The following is a 12,479-nucleotide window of genomic DNA, read 5'->3' as shown; positions in this document are numbered from 1 at the left end:
CAGAGCAGGGGTGAGATGAGATTGGACTCTGGATATATGTAAAAGGTGGGGACAGCAGGGTCGCTGATGTCTCAGATACGGAGAGGAAACGAGAGTTATCAAGGGCGCCTCCGAGGTTCCTGGGCCTGAACACCTGCAAGTGTGAATTTGCCATCCGAGGAACGGGGCAAGGTGGTGGATCGGAAGGTCAGCTTTGAGTTTGAGTCTGAGCTGTCGTCCCAACGTCTTCAAGGAGATGTTGGGCAGGCCATCGGATGTGTGCACTGGAGTTCAGGGGAGAGGACTAGGCTGACGATGTACATCTGGAGCCACGGGCAGGAAGGAGCGAACGGGGAAGTAGGGGGACAGCCATCAGACTGTGGAGTTCCGGACACCAAGCGAAGAGAGGTGTATCGGGGAGCAGGGAGGGGTCAACTATCAAAAGCTGTCGATCAGTCGAGAAGATGAAGGCCGAGAATTGAGTGTTGAATTTTGAATCACGGTACCCTTGACAACTGCCGTTTCAATGGGTGTGGGATGGGGTGGGCAGGTAGCCACATGATTGAGGTGGATTGAAGAGAGAAGAGGAATTAGAGACAGTGAGAGGACAGACACTTTTTCAAAGACCTTTGCTGCCAAAAGGGGGCTAAAAAAAATGAATGGTAGCTGTGGGGAGGGCTGTAGGATCAAGTGAAGGCCATTGTCTTGGAGATCCATCCACTTGCGACTCAGCCATGAATCTATTCAGCTGTCATCTACTATCCGCTATGCACCATGCATCTATCCCAATATCCATTCGTCACTTGGAAGCTAAGAAACCTGTCCTGAATTTCTACGGGGTACCAACTTCTATCCCCGGGCACTGGAGTTGGGGGCTTGTAGGGCAAGAAACAGGGACCCCGGAATCTGGCACATAGGAGGTATTCCATTTAGGTGGATTGGATGATTTAAGACGCAAGGAGACCTGGTGCTCGTCTTCTAGGTGCTGGGTCCAGCAGGAGGACACAGAATGCCTGAGCTGGAGGCATGGTCTGGGTGCCGTATAATACGAACCAGAGAGGGAAAGCATTTTGCTCCAGGACGCACTGTGCGTCCGTGATGGAACGGAGATTCACACTCAGGCCTCTTGTCTTTTTTTCTCTTCCAGGATGTTCCGTCCAAGGGGACAGAAGTTAGCTGGGAGCAAGGAGCGTGTAGGAATGTGACGCTTGCGAGAGGATAGATTTTGATTTTGATTTATTTAATTTATTGTTTAAAGTAATCCAACATGGGGCTGAAATTCACAACCCTAAGATCAAGGGTCACGCAGGCTCCACCGACTGAGCCAGCCAGGTGCCCCAGGAGGATAGATTTTTAAATATTTGTATTTATTTCTATTTTGGCTCAGAACTCAAAAGGTACCAGGGGTAATACTTGAAAAGTCTCCCTCCCATTCCTATCTCCAGCCGCCCACCGCCTCTTTCTGGGGGCAACCGATTTTCTCATGTTTCCTTAAAGACGTAAGGGATGACTATTTCCCCTTTATTTTTTTTAAAAACTTTTTTTTTTTAACGTTTATTTATTTTTGGGACAGAGAGAGACAGAGCATGAACGGGGGAGGGGCAGAGAGAGAGGGAGACACAGAATCGGAAACAGGCTCCAGGCTCTGAGCTGTCAGCACAGAGCCCGACGCGGGGCTCGAACTCACGGACCGTGAGATCATGACCTGAGCCGAAGTCGGACGCTTAACCGACCAAGCCACCCAGGCGCCCCTATTTTCCCCCTTTTTTTTCTTCCTATTTTTCTTCCTATTTGACAATTTGTCTTGGGGATTATTTCACATTGGTTCAGAAAAAACTTCCTGGGGGCACCTGGGTGGCTCAGTCGGTTAAGCGTCCGACTGACTTTGGCTCAGGTCATGATCTCACAGTTTGTGAGTTCGAGCCCCGCATCAGGCTCTGCGCTGACAGCTCAGAGCCTGGAGCCTGCTTTGTGGATTCTGTCTCCTGCTCTCTCTGCCTCTCCCCCGCTCGTACTCTGTCTCTCTCTCAAAAATAAATAAAACGTTAACGTTAAAAAAAAATTTTTTTTTAAGTTTGGGCATTTGCACTTTTAATGGAACTTTCTGGGTGATCATCCATCGAGAGTGTGCCAATCTACCCCCTGCTAACAGAGCGTGTGACTGCTTGTTTGCCCACAACTTCGACAGCACAGTGCCTTATCAACGTTTTTCGATCTTTACTAATCTGATTCCGAAAAACGAAAGTGTCTTCACGCAGCTTCCGTATGTTTCTCTTGTTCTGATGGACGAATCTTTTCACATTTACAGGCACAAAGACGGATGGGAAAGGAGAACTTCTCAGGGCCGGCACCTGCCTTGCTGGGTGCTGAGCACCCCATCTTGGGAGGTGACCCAGCAGAGGTAAGAGGAGGCCAGGTGTTGGCCTGGCACGGACTAGGCTTCTAAGAACAGTTTCAACTCCCTCTGCTTCCTCCATTCTCTCCTCCCCCTCCCTCCAGACGTGCTTCATGGGCTGTCCAGGGTGTCTGTATCTCCACAGGCCACCCCAAGGGTCCTGCCCCCTCCCTTAGGAAACCTCTTCCTTCTTCCTGTCATTTGACCTTTTGTTGGCCCAGAGCTTCTGGAATGCTGGGCTAAGGTGACATCTAGCCCTTCTACTTGGCCCCACAAGACGGAGAAAGCCGTAGAATCGTAGGCTATTTCTGCTACTCTGACACTTAGTGACGGTCAAGCCCACACCCCCTCGTCGTGGGGGGAGGCAGGCAGAGTCGTGTAGTGTGTAAGTGCCCATGTGCGTATATTGATGTGTATATTCCATAGATGGTATATCTCTGTGGCAGCCTGTGGTCAAGGAAAAAAATGCCTGGGTCTGGAGCCTAGCCGGGCCCGAGTTCGAATTCTCGCTTAGCCTCTAACCAGCCATGCTGTTGGGACAGTCAACTGCCCTCTCTGAGCATCAGGTCCCTTGCTTCTGCTTTTTTTTTTTTTAATTAAAAAAATTTTTTAATCTTTATTTTTGAGAGAGAGAGACAGACAGACAGAGTGCGAGGAGAGAAGGAACAGAGAGACAGGGAGGCACAGAGGGAGACACTGAGCTGTCAGCACAGAGCCCGACGCGGGGCTCGAACTCACGGACCGCGAGATCATGACCTGAACCAAAGTCGGCCGCTTAACCGACGGGACCACCCAGGGACCCCGCGCTCCCTTTTTTCTAGTTTGTACAAACCAAATTCTTCCTGCCTCAGGGTTTTCATCCTTACTGCTCCATCTGCCTGGAACTTTTCCACATCTTCCCCGCTTCCTCCTCCTCCTTTGGGTCTCAGGTCAAATGTCACCTCCTCAGAGAGGCCCTCCCTGACCACTCATGAAGCATCGGTCTGCCCCAGTCCCTGGGGTCTGTCTCTATTCCGTAACTCTGTCTTAATTTATTCACAGCCCTTGCCAAGGTTTGAGATGACCTCTCGTGTGTAGTGAATTGTGTATCATCTGTCCCTCCTGCCCCCACCAGAAAGGAAGAACCCAGAAAGCAACAATGTTGAATCCTTATATCTAGCACAGAGTGGGGTGCGGGGGGGGGGGCCTTACTGGGTGTTCAGTGAATAATTGTCTAGAATGAATGAATGTGAAAGTGCTCAGCATAATAAAAGCTCAGAATTGCTGGGCATTTTTTATTCTATAAATGCAAACCTTTACCCCTGGGCTCCGTGGTCTGAGTTGAGGGGAGCCTTTGTCCTGTGATTGGAAGGGGCAGGACGGGGTCAGGCGGAGGCCTGGGGAGGGGAAAAAACGAGGCCACGCTCATGCTCACAGGACACATGTAGACACCAGGCTGTGCAGGTGCTTGTGTGTGCACGCGCGCACACACACACACACACACACACACCCCTCTTGCACACTCTTCTCCCTGCAGGCACACTGATGACTGCCCAGACTGGCTGGGCCCTCCCAGCTGCCTGGCCTGACTGGTGTCATGTGAGCTCTGAGCTTTGCAACAGCAGGGCTCAGTCCACCCGGCATCCGTAGTCCCCAGCCCAGGGCGGGCACTCACGATCGGTGGAGAAGATACATTCGCTTCCTTCCTCTTTCCATCTTCTATTTATTACCCTTCCTGCTACCCCTCCCCGCCTCCCTCAGGGCCTCCAGTATCAGGCAAGGCACAGCCCCGATCCCTCCCTCTGCCCTCTTCCCTTCCCTCACACAAGTCTCCACTGAGTGGGTATTAGATGCTGAGGCCTGGCAACTCTTCCTCTGCCAAACTCAGCCCGTGGGCCCCGCCGGGACACACATCTGGTGAATATCCTGTTTTCCTCCCTCCCTCTCCCTGCCTTGACCGCATGTCCTGGGCCAGATGCTTATCAAATCCTATGGGTTCTTCCAGCACCAGACTCCTGATGGCCTGGTGCCCGGGGCTTGGCTTTGAGTCATGGGCTCTGAGGTTTGGTGAGGCTGGGGCAGGAAGCTCATGGGCCCCTGGTGATGCCAACCCAGGCTGAGACTTGGCCCCACCACCACACGGGCCCACGGAGCACACCTGTGATTAGACACGTGAAGACGTGGCCTGTAACAGGACATGATGTGTCCGAGGTCACAGGGAATGTCAATGTGGAAATTCAACCACGGCGCTGCCCACTTTTGAACACATCTGCTCGGCAGTGGAGACACAGACAGTGCTGCCCAGTATTACAGGAGCAGGGTTTGAATCCCAGCCGTTTACTAGCCGTGTGACCTTGGGCAAACCACAGAGCATGAACGGGGGAGGGGCAGAGAGAGAGGGAGACACAGAACCGGAAGCAGGCTCCAGGCTCTGAGCCATCAGCCCAGAGCCCGACGCGGGGCTCGAACTCACGGACCGCGAGATCGTGACCTGAGCCGAAGTCGGCCGCTTAACCGACTGAGCCACCCAGGCGCCCCTCTGAGCTTTATTTTTACTTACACATGGCAGATCCTCAATAAACGTAGCTGCTAAAGAAAGGCAATACGAGTCAGGGCAAATACGCTCTTGAGGGTCTCAATGCGTCCACAAACACACCATTATAATAATTTACACGCCGGCTGGTGTGCGCACGAATGGGTCGCGGTACACGCCCACACAGGCACCATGCTCACTCAAGGGCTTGGGCAGGGGTCGGCCAATTCGCGCATGGATGCGTGTGTCTGTGAATTCATTCGGGCAGATTGTTTTTCCCCAACAATGTACACCATACTTGGGGAGCGGGGGGTTCCAGAGGCTTCTCTGGGCACTTGTCACAGGCAGGACAGACTAATGTGTCTACCTGGGTAAATGTGATACCTGGATATCTACCCAACACCCATATGCTCACCCTGTGGGCCTGGGTGAGGGGTTATGCAGATGACTTCATCCTTTATCGGGTTGATTAGTTGGTACACTCTGGGGGGCATTGGGGTTATTTCTACATCCACAGATGCCAGAGTTATGGAACATTTTGAACCTGGACGTTTGGGTTCAATGTCACCTGTGTAGCCCTGGGCAAGAGGCCTAAGCACTGTGCTCAGGTTCCTTTTCTACGAGTTGGAGATAGTGGTTACCTCGTTATGGTGGCACAAGGGCGAAAAGAGTTTGTGTGAAATACTAATTGCACCGCATGGCACGGACTGGTGCGGTACGTGCTTCTCTCTAAATCTCCCCGCGTCTGTCCTCTGTGATGTGACCTCACCTGGTCCTTCAATTGCGGCCCTTCCTCTATGTTACTGCCATCGTCAGTCTGCAGGGCTGTCCTTTTCCGCCAGACTGTGATGGAGGGCAGGACCACGTCTGAGTCATCCATAATTATAACTTGTACATTGCCTGCTAATCTGGACCTCAGATTTCTCCTCCGGCATAACAATAGCTAGCATTTATCGGGCACTCCTACGTGCCAAGCTCTGTGTTAAGCTCATTCGGTCTTCCAAGTATCTCAAGAGGTTGGTGTTCTTGTTGTCCTCCTTAAAAAATTTTTTTTAGGGGCGCCTGGGTGGCTAGGTCAGTTAAGTCTCAGACTTCAGCTCAGGTCATGATCTCGTGGTTTGTGAGTTCGAGCCCCACGTCGGGCTCTGTGCTGACAGCTCGGAGCCTGGAGCCTGCTTCGGATTCTGTGTCTCCCCCTCTCTCTGTCCCTCCCATGCTCATGCTCTGTCTCTCTCTGTCTCTCAATAACAAATAAACCTTAAAAAGAATTTAAAAAAAAATTTTAATGTGTATTTATTTTTGAGCCTGAGCAGGGAGGGGCAGAGAGAGAGTGGGAGACACAGAATCCGAAGCAGGCTCCAGGCTCTGAGCTGTCAGCACAGAGCCCCACTGGGGCCCAAAGTCACGAACCTTGAGATCATGATCTGAGCCAAAATCAAGAGCTGGACGCTCAACCCACCGTCCCTTGTTGTCCCCTATTTTAGAGGAAAAGAAACGGAGACTCAGAAGGGTTAGGGAATTGCCTCGACTAACACAGGGACTTGAACCCTGGCCGACTGTCCCCCTTTCAGCCTGCCCTCAATATAAGATTTGGGACAAAGAGTTGGGGCAGGAATGTCGCTGATAGTCTGCCTCACAGCTGGCTCTCTCCCTCCACCTCCCACGAATACCTTCCCCATCTCTGTCAATATCGCTTTGTTTGTCTCACCCTGGGGCATCTCCCTGCCCTGGCACAGCGCCCCCAGAGGCCAGGCAGTGGCCTCAGATCACCTCTTCTTAGATCCAGTTGGGGGTGAGGTGGAGGAGCTCCCCTGGAACTGGGCTTGAGAAGTAACCTTGTCCCCGGGACCATAGGGGTGGGGAGGGTATACAGGACTCAACAGGAGGGAGGGTAGCCCCTGGGGTGATGTGGGTTGGGTGCTCAGGCTCTGGAATAAAAGGGGGTGAGGCAGAAGGTGAACCTCCGCCACCAGCCCGTCAGTCCCTCTCCAGCTCAGGTCTCCCCACCTCAGAGAGCAGGGAGCGCGGGCTAAAGGAAGAGGGGCTTCCCTCTGATGTAGGGGAGAAGCTGTCAACCGGCTGAGCCTCCACCACCTTGAAGGAACACCAGAGGGCGCCCGAGGCAGCTATGTGCTCTGTGTCTCTTCTGTACCCCCAAGCGCCCCTTGGGTCTCCAGGAGCCACCAAAGCCCAAGGCCCTGTTGTGTTCGGCTCTTGGGGTGGGGGGAGCACCCTCTACATTGTCAATTAGGTCAAGCTGGGGGACAGTGTCCAAATTACTGATTTGCTGTCTACTTGTCTCCTCATTTATTGAGAGGATTCAAATCTGTGCCACAGCCTGGAAGCTCCCAGGGAAGTGCCCTGGGGCAAGTGGGGGGGAGGCTCTTCTCACTCACTCGTTTCCTGGTCTTTTTCAGATGGGAGGGTGAACCTAATTCCTGTTACTCCTTTTTTTTTTTGATGTTTATTTGTTTTTGAAGGAGCCAGAGACCGAGCATGAGCAGGGGAGGGGCAGAGAGGGAGACACAGAATCCGAAGCAGACCCCAGGCCCCCAGCTGTCAGCACCAACCCCACTCGGGGCTCGAACTCACGGGCTTTGAAGCAAAGTCTGCCGCTTAACCCGGGCGCCCCCTCTGTTACTCCATCTTGACAAGAACAATCGTTACTATCATGATTATTTTTACTTGAAAATAATTTCCGATCTATAGGAGAGTGGCGAAGGCAATACAGAGAGTTCCTATATACCCTTCAGCCCCCTCTCCTCACTGTCCTCCAATCAGCGACAGTCTCTTGGTCTTTCTTGGTCTTTCGTGACCTCGACACTTCCGAAGAGTGCTGGCCAGATGTTTCATTTCAGTTTGGGTTTCCCAAGGTCAGGGTGAAGTTATGGAAGTTGGGGAGGAAGAACACCAAGGGTGAAGTGCCTGTCTCCATCACACCATTTCAGGGGGCCATGCTATCACGAGACGTGTTACCAGGGATGCTAACCTGATCCTTTGGTTCAGGTGGTGCCTGACAGATTTCTCCACTGTCACGTTTCTTATTTTTCCCCTTTCTACATTCGATCTGTGGGAAGCAAAGTGCAACTCACGCTCCAGGGGAGGGGAACCAAGCTTCACCGCCTGGAGAGGAGGACATCGGAGGACAGGTTAAAGCCACCACAGAAATCACACGTGTTCGTGGGGGGAGGAAGCTAGAGACCGTGCAAATATCCTCTCTCACTTTAAAGTTTCACCCACTAATTTGAGCTTTCATAGGTGGGTTTGGCCTGCAGAAATTCTTCCTGTGGTGCTCTGGGGGTGATTTTTCTAATTCTCTCAATAATCCGTTATGCATATTTTTTTTACATTTTATAATTAATCATGCTTTTATTTTTTAATTTTTTTTTAACGTTTATTTATTTTTGAGACAGAGAGAGACAGAGCATGAACAGGGGAGGGGCAGAGAGAGAGGGAGACACAGAATCCGAAGCAGGCTCCAGGCTCTGAGCTGTCAGCACAGAGCCCGACGCGGGGCTTGAACTCACAGACCGTGAGATCATGACCTGAGCCGAAGTCGGACGCTTAACCGACCGAGCCACCCAGGTGCCCCAATCATGCTTTTTTTAAAGTGTATTTATTTTGAGAGAGAAAGAGAGAAGGTGAACACCAGCGGGGGAGGGGCAGAGAGTGAGGGAGAGAAAGAATCCCAAGCAGGCTCCACACTGTCCATCTAACAATATAACTTGGACATCAGTCCAGATCAGTACTTAAGGATCTTCTCATTCTTTTACACGGTGTTCTGGTGTTCCTGCAACATAGATGTGCCCCGCTTTATTAACTAAGTCCCCTACCAATGAGCATGTCGGCTGTTTCCAAATGTCTTCTCTTACAAACGATACTGCCGTGTTCCTGCATGTGGAATTGAACCTATAGGTATATCTGCACGAGAGGGAGGGACCAAAAGGCATGTGTATTTTCCATTTGGATATTGCCATACTGCGTTTCTTGGAGTCGGGGCTGGTTTACACCCTGTGTTAGTTTCCTAGGGCTCCTCTGCAAAGTACCGCAAACTACGTGGCTTAAAACAACAAAAATGTATTGTCTTACAGTTTAGGAGTCCGGAAGTCTGAAATCGAGGAGTTGGCAAGGCCATTCTCCCTCGGAAGCCTTTAGGGAAGAAGGCTTTTTTGCTTCTTCTAGCTTCTGGAAGTTACAGGCAACCCCTAGTTTTCTTGGGCTTATAGATGTATCACTCCAGACTCTGCCTGTCTTCACATGGCCGCCTGCCCTCTGTGTGTGTCATCTCCAAATTGCCCTTTCTTACTGGAACACTGATTATTGGATTAGGGCCCATCCTAATCTAATAGGACCTCATATTAACTTTATTATATTTGCAAAGACTCTATTTCTTTAAAAAAAAAAAAGGATTTTATTTTTAAGTAATCCCTACACCCAACGTGGGGCTCGAACTCACAACCCTGAGATCAAGAATCACATGCTCTACTGACTGAGCCAGCCAGCTGTCCCACAAAGACCCTATTTCCAAATAAAGTCACAGTCACCGACTCCAGGTGGACATGAACTTTAGGGAAACAGTATTCAACCCAGTACATATTCCCACTGGCAAACTATGACAGTGAAACAGCCTGCTTTGACATTCTTCAAGGATTCACGTGACACTTGGGAATTCACTTTGGTTATTGGATTCTGCTTCTCGGAAATAAGATACTCTGTGGGGATGGGGTTCTGTGGGGTCGTGGGATTTATTGGGGTTACAAGAGCAGGGTCGGCTTCCTACGTGGCAGCTGGAAAGAAAAGCTCATGTGACATAGATCTTCTGGGGTGGATGTCTACCTCCCTTTTCTGGGCCATTTTGTCAATGTGAAATTCTATCCCTGGTCCCGATCAGCTGTGGGCACTAACCCAGAGTACCCAGGTCAGAGGTCACACACGGCCACTCGCGGGTTGTTCCCTGGGAATGTTTTGTCTTGGGCAGCGCCTAGTCAAATTCTGAAACAGATACAAATGTTTAAAAATAGGTACGTTTCAGATAAAAATTTGGATTCTAACTTCTCTGGAAAGAAATGTCGGTCGGTTAACACTGTGCTCGCATTTCCACAGGGCAAGAAACATTCCTGAATACACTTATTGGCATTTGATATCGTCTCCCCAGCTCTGGGCCTTCAAACCAAGGGGCAGTTCAGTGCGGTGGTGCAGGCTGTGGACTCAGAAGCCCGACTGCCTGCATTTGAGTCCCATCTCCTCCCCCTGCTACCTGTGTGTCCTTGGGCAAGCTGCTCGGTGTTCCCGAGCCTCACCGTCGTTCTCTATAAAACTATGATTGATTGATTCAACCCATTTTATTGAGTATCTACTATGTGCCAGACATTTTCTAGGCACTTGGGACATGCCAGTAAATAGAGCAAGGAAAGATCCTCCTTCTTGTGGAGATCATACTGAGGCAGGGGGTAGACAAGTGGCAAACACTAATAGGTAAGTGATATAGTATACTGAAAGGTGATAAATGCTATAGGAAAGCAAAAACCAAACCCCAAAGGGAATAAGGAATGGGGGCATGGTCGCATTTTACAACAGGCTGTTCAGGGAAGGCCTCACACTGAAAAGGGAGGCATTTGTGCAGACTTGAAGCGGGTGAGGGAGTTGGCCCGCTGGTGAGCTGGGGGAAATGTACCAGCAGAAGGAACAGCTATGCAAAGGCCTGGGGCAGAAGCTGGCCTTGATGTTGGAGGAACAACAAAGAGGCGGGAGAGGAGACAAGGAGGGAGAGAGCTGAGGTCACAGGGGAAGAAAGGGGGAAGCGAGTGTCAGTAAATCATGTAAGACCTTACAGGCCACCCAAGACTTTGGTTTACCGTGTGAGATGGAAGCCATGGGAGGTTCTGAGCAGAGAAAGGGCATGGTTATACCCGGATCTGTCTGCTCTGCTGAGGTTAGACTTTGGGGGGGGGGGGTGGCGGTGAGGGAGCACAGAGGGGGAAAGCCGGGAGACTGGGGAGACCCGGGAGAAGCTGGTCCAATAATCTCAGAGAAAGTCGATGGTAGCTCAGGCCAGGGAGAAGCTGAAAGGACGGTGAGGAGGGGTGGGTTCAGGCTGTACTCCCAAGATGGGCTAGCCTCCAGGTTGGATTAGAGCATGAGGAAAAGACAGGAGCCAAGTTCGCTCCAGGGGTTTGGCTAGAGCAAGCAGGGGGCTGGGGGTGGGTAGTTCCTGCAGGGGTGGATCTGGAGGGGAGGGTTGACAGAAACAGTTTGGGATAGGGGCGCCTGGGTGGCTCAGTCGGTTAAGCGTCCGACTTCAGCTCAGGTCACGATCTCGCGGTCCGTGAGTTCGAGCCCCGCGTCAGGCTCTGGGCTGACGGCTCAGAGCCTGGAGCCTGCTTCCGATTCTGTGTCTCCCTCTCTCTCTGCCCCTCCCCCGTTCATGCTCTGTCTCTCTCTGTCCCAAAAATAAATAAACGTTAAAAAAAAAAATTAAAAAAAAAAAAAAGATCCAGTTTGGGATAGTTGGGCGAGGCCTCAACACTCAGGCGAAGGCAGTTGGAAATACATACCTGCAGCCTGGGAGCAGGGTTTGGAGAAAATAATCTGTCTGTAAGGCACTGAGAGCGCCTGGCGCTCCTTAAGTGCTAGTAGGGGTTAGCTGTTCCTGTTGCCCAGCTTTGGCTCCGGCTCTCTCTCCCAGTACTCCTGGCCTCATATCCCTCTCGGGGGTGGGAGCAGTGAGGATGCTGGAGAAATTTCGTTCCCAACAAATTAGCATGTAAACCCACCCTTGGGTCACTTCTCTGACCATTAGTTAAGTCATCTGTAAAACGAAAACAATAGTCCCCTTTCTCGGAGAATTAGCGTGAGACGCGAATGCGAAATAGTGGATGTCAGTGCCCAGCGCCTGGTAGGTGCTTTAACAGTCTTTTCTCCTCCTTACCCTTGTCCCATGCTCAGGGAGAAAAGAAGCAAAGTCAGTATCCATCCCAGCTGTTTATTGAAAGGGAAGGCAAGACGGAAGGGGTGGGCAGGATGGGGAAGGGGCGTGGGGCACAAGGGCAGTAGTGCCGGCCGGGTGGGGGAGAACGGAGGACCCTCCCGGGAGACCCCCTCCAGGCTGGAGGTGCGACCGAGGGGGGGAGGGTATGGGGCGGAGGCCATCGGCGCCTCTCTCCGGCTGTCTTGGAGCTCCCTCTAGTGGTGAGAATGGAGATGATGCGTCTGGCCAGGGAGGCTGCAGGATGGAGGTGCTTGCTGGGGGCCCAGCAGGGCACATTTGTTACAGGGTGAGGTCAGGACCTGTGGGTAACCTGTGGGTGACGGTTTCTAGATGAGTGGATTTTCAGCGGCAAAGACATCCCAGTTCTCCTGACCCCTGGCTCTTATAAACCATTTAAGCGCATGTCCAAATCATCTTCTGAGCCACCAGGGACCATCAAGCCTGCAGCCAGGCTCTCTGGGCCCTAACTGTCCCCCAACCCTTGAGGCCCCCTGGAAGCCAGGAAGGTGTCCAGCAGGCCCCCTGTTCCATATGTGTAGAACAAGAGCTGGCCCAGGAGGAGGTTGAAGATGTGGGTCCTAATTCCTGCAGACTGCCAGCCTCCC

At 51.7% G+C, this 12,479-nt stretch overlaps 1 long non-coding RNA gene across 1 annotated transcript; it reads left to right on the top strand.

Moving 5' to 3' along the window:
• The first annotated feature begins 2,248 nt into the window (after nucleotides 1–2,248).
• LOC115510232 lies at nucleotides 2,249–10,222 on the top strand. The gene is made up of 2 exons (XR_004343362.1): nucleotides 2,249–2,380; nucleotides 9,990–10,222. It is a non-coding gene; the product is annotated as an uncharacterized LOC115510232 (long non-coding RNA).
• The last annotated feature ends 2,257 nt before the right edge of the window (nucleotides 10,223–12,479 follow it).

The sequence above is a fragment of the Lynx canadensis genome, chromosome A3 (assembly GCF_007474595.2).
Source record: "Lynx canadensis isolate LIC74 chromosome A3, mLynCan4.pri.v2, whole genome shotgun sequence".
Classification (NCBI taxonomy): domain Eukaryota; kingdom Metazoa; phylum Chordata; class Mammalia; order Carnivora; family Felidae; genus Lynx; species Lynx canadensis.
This window is presented reverse-complemented; position numbering and strand designations above follow the sequence as displayed.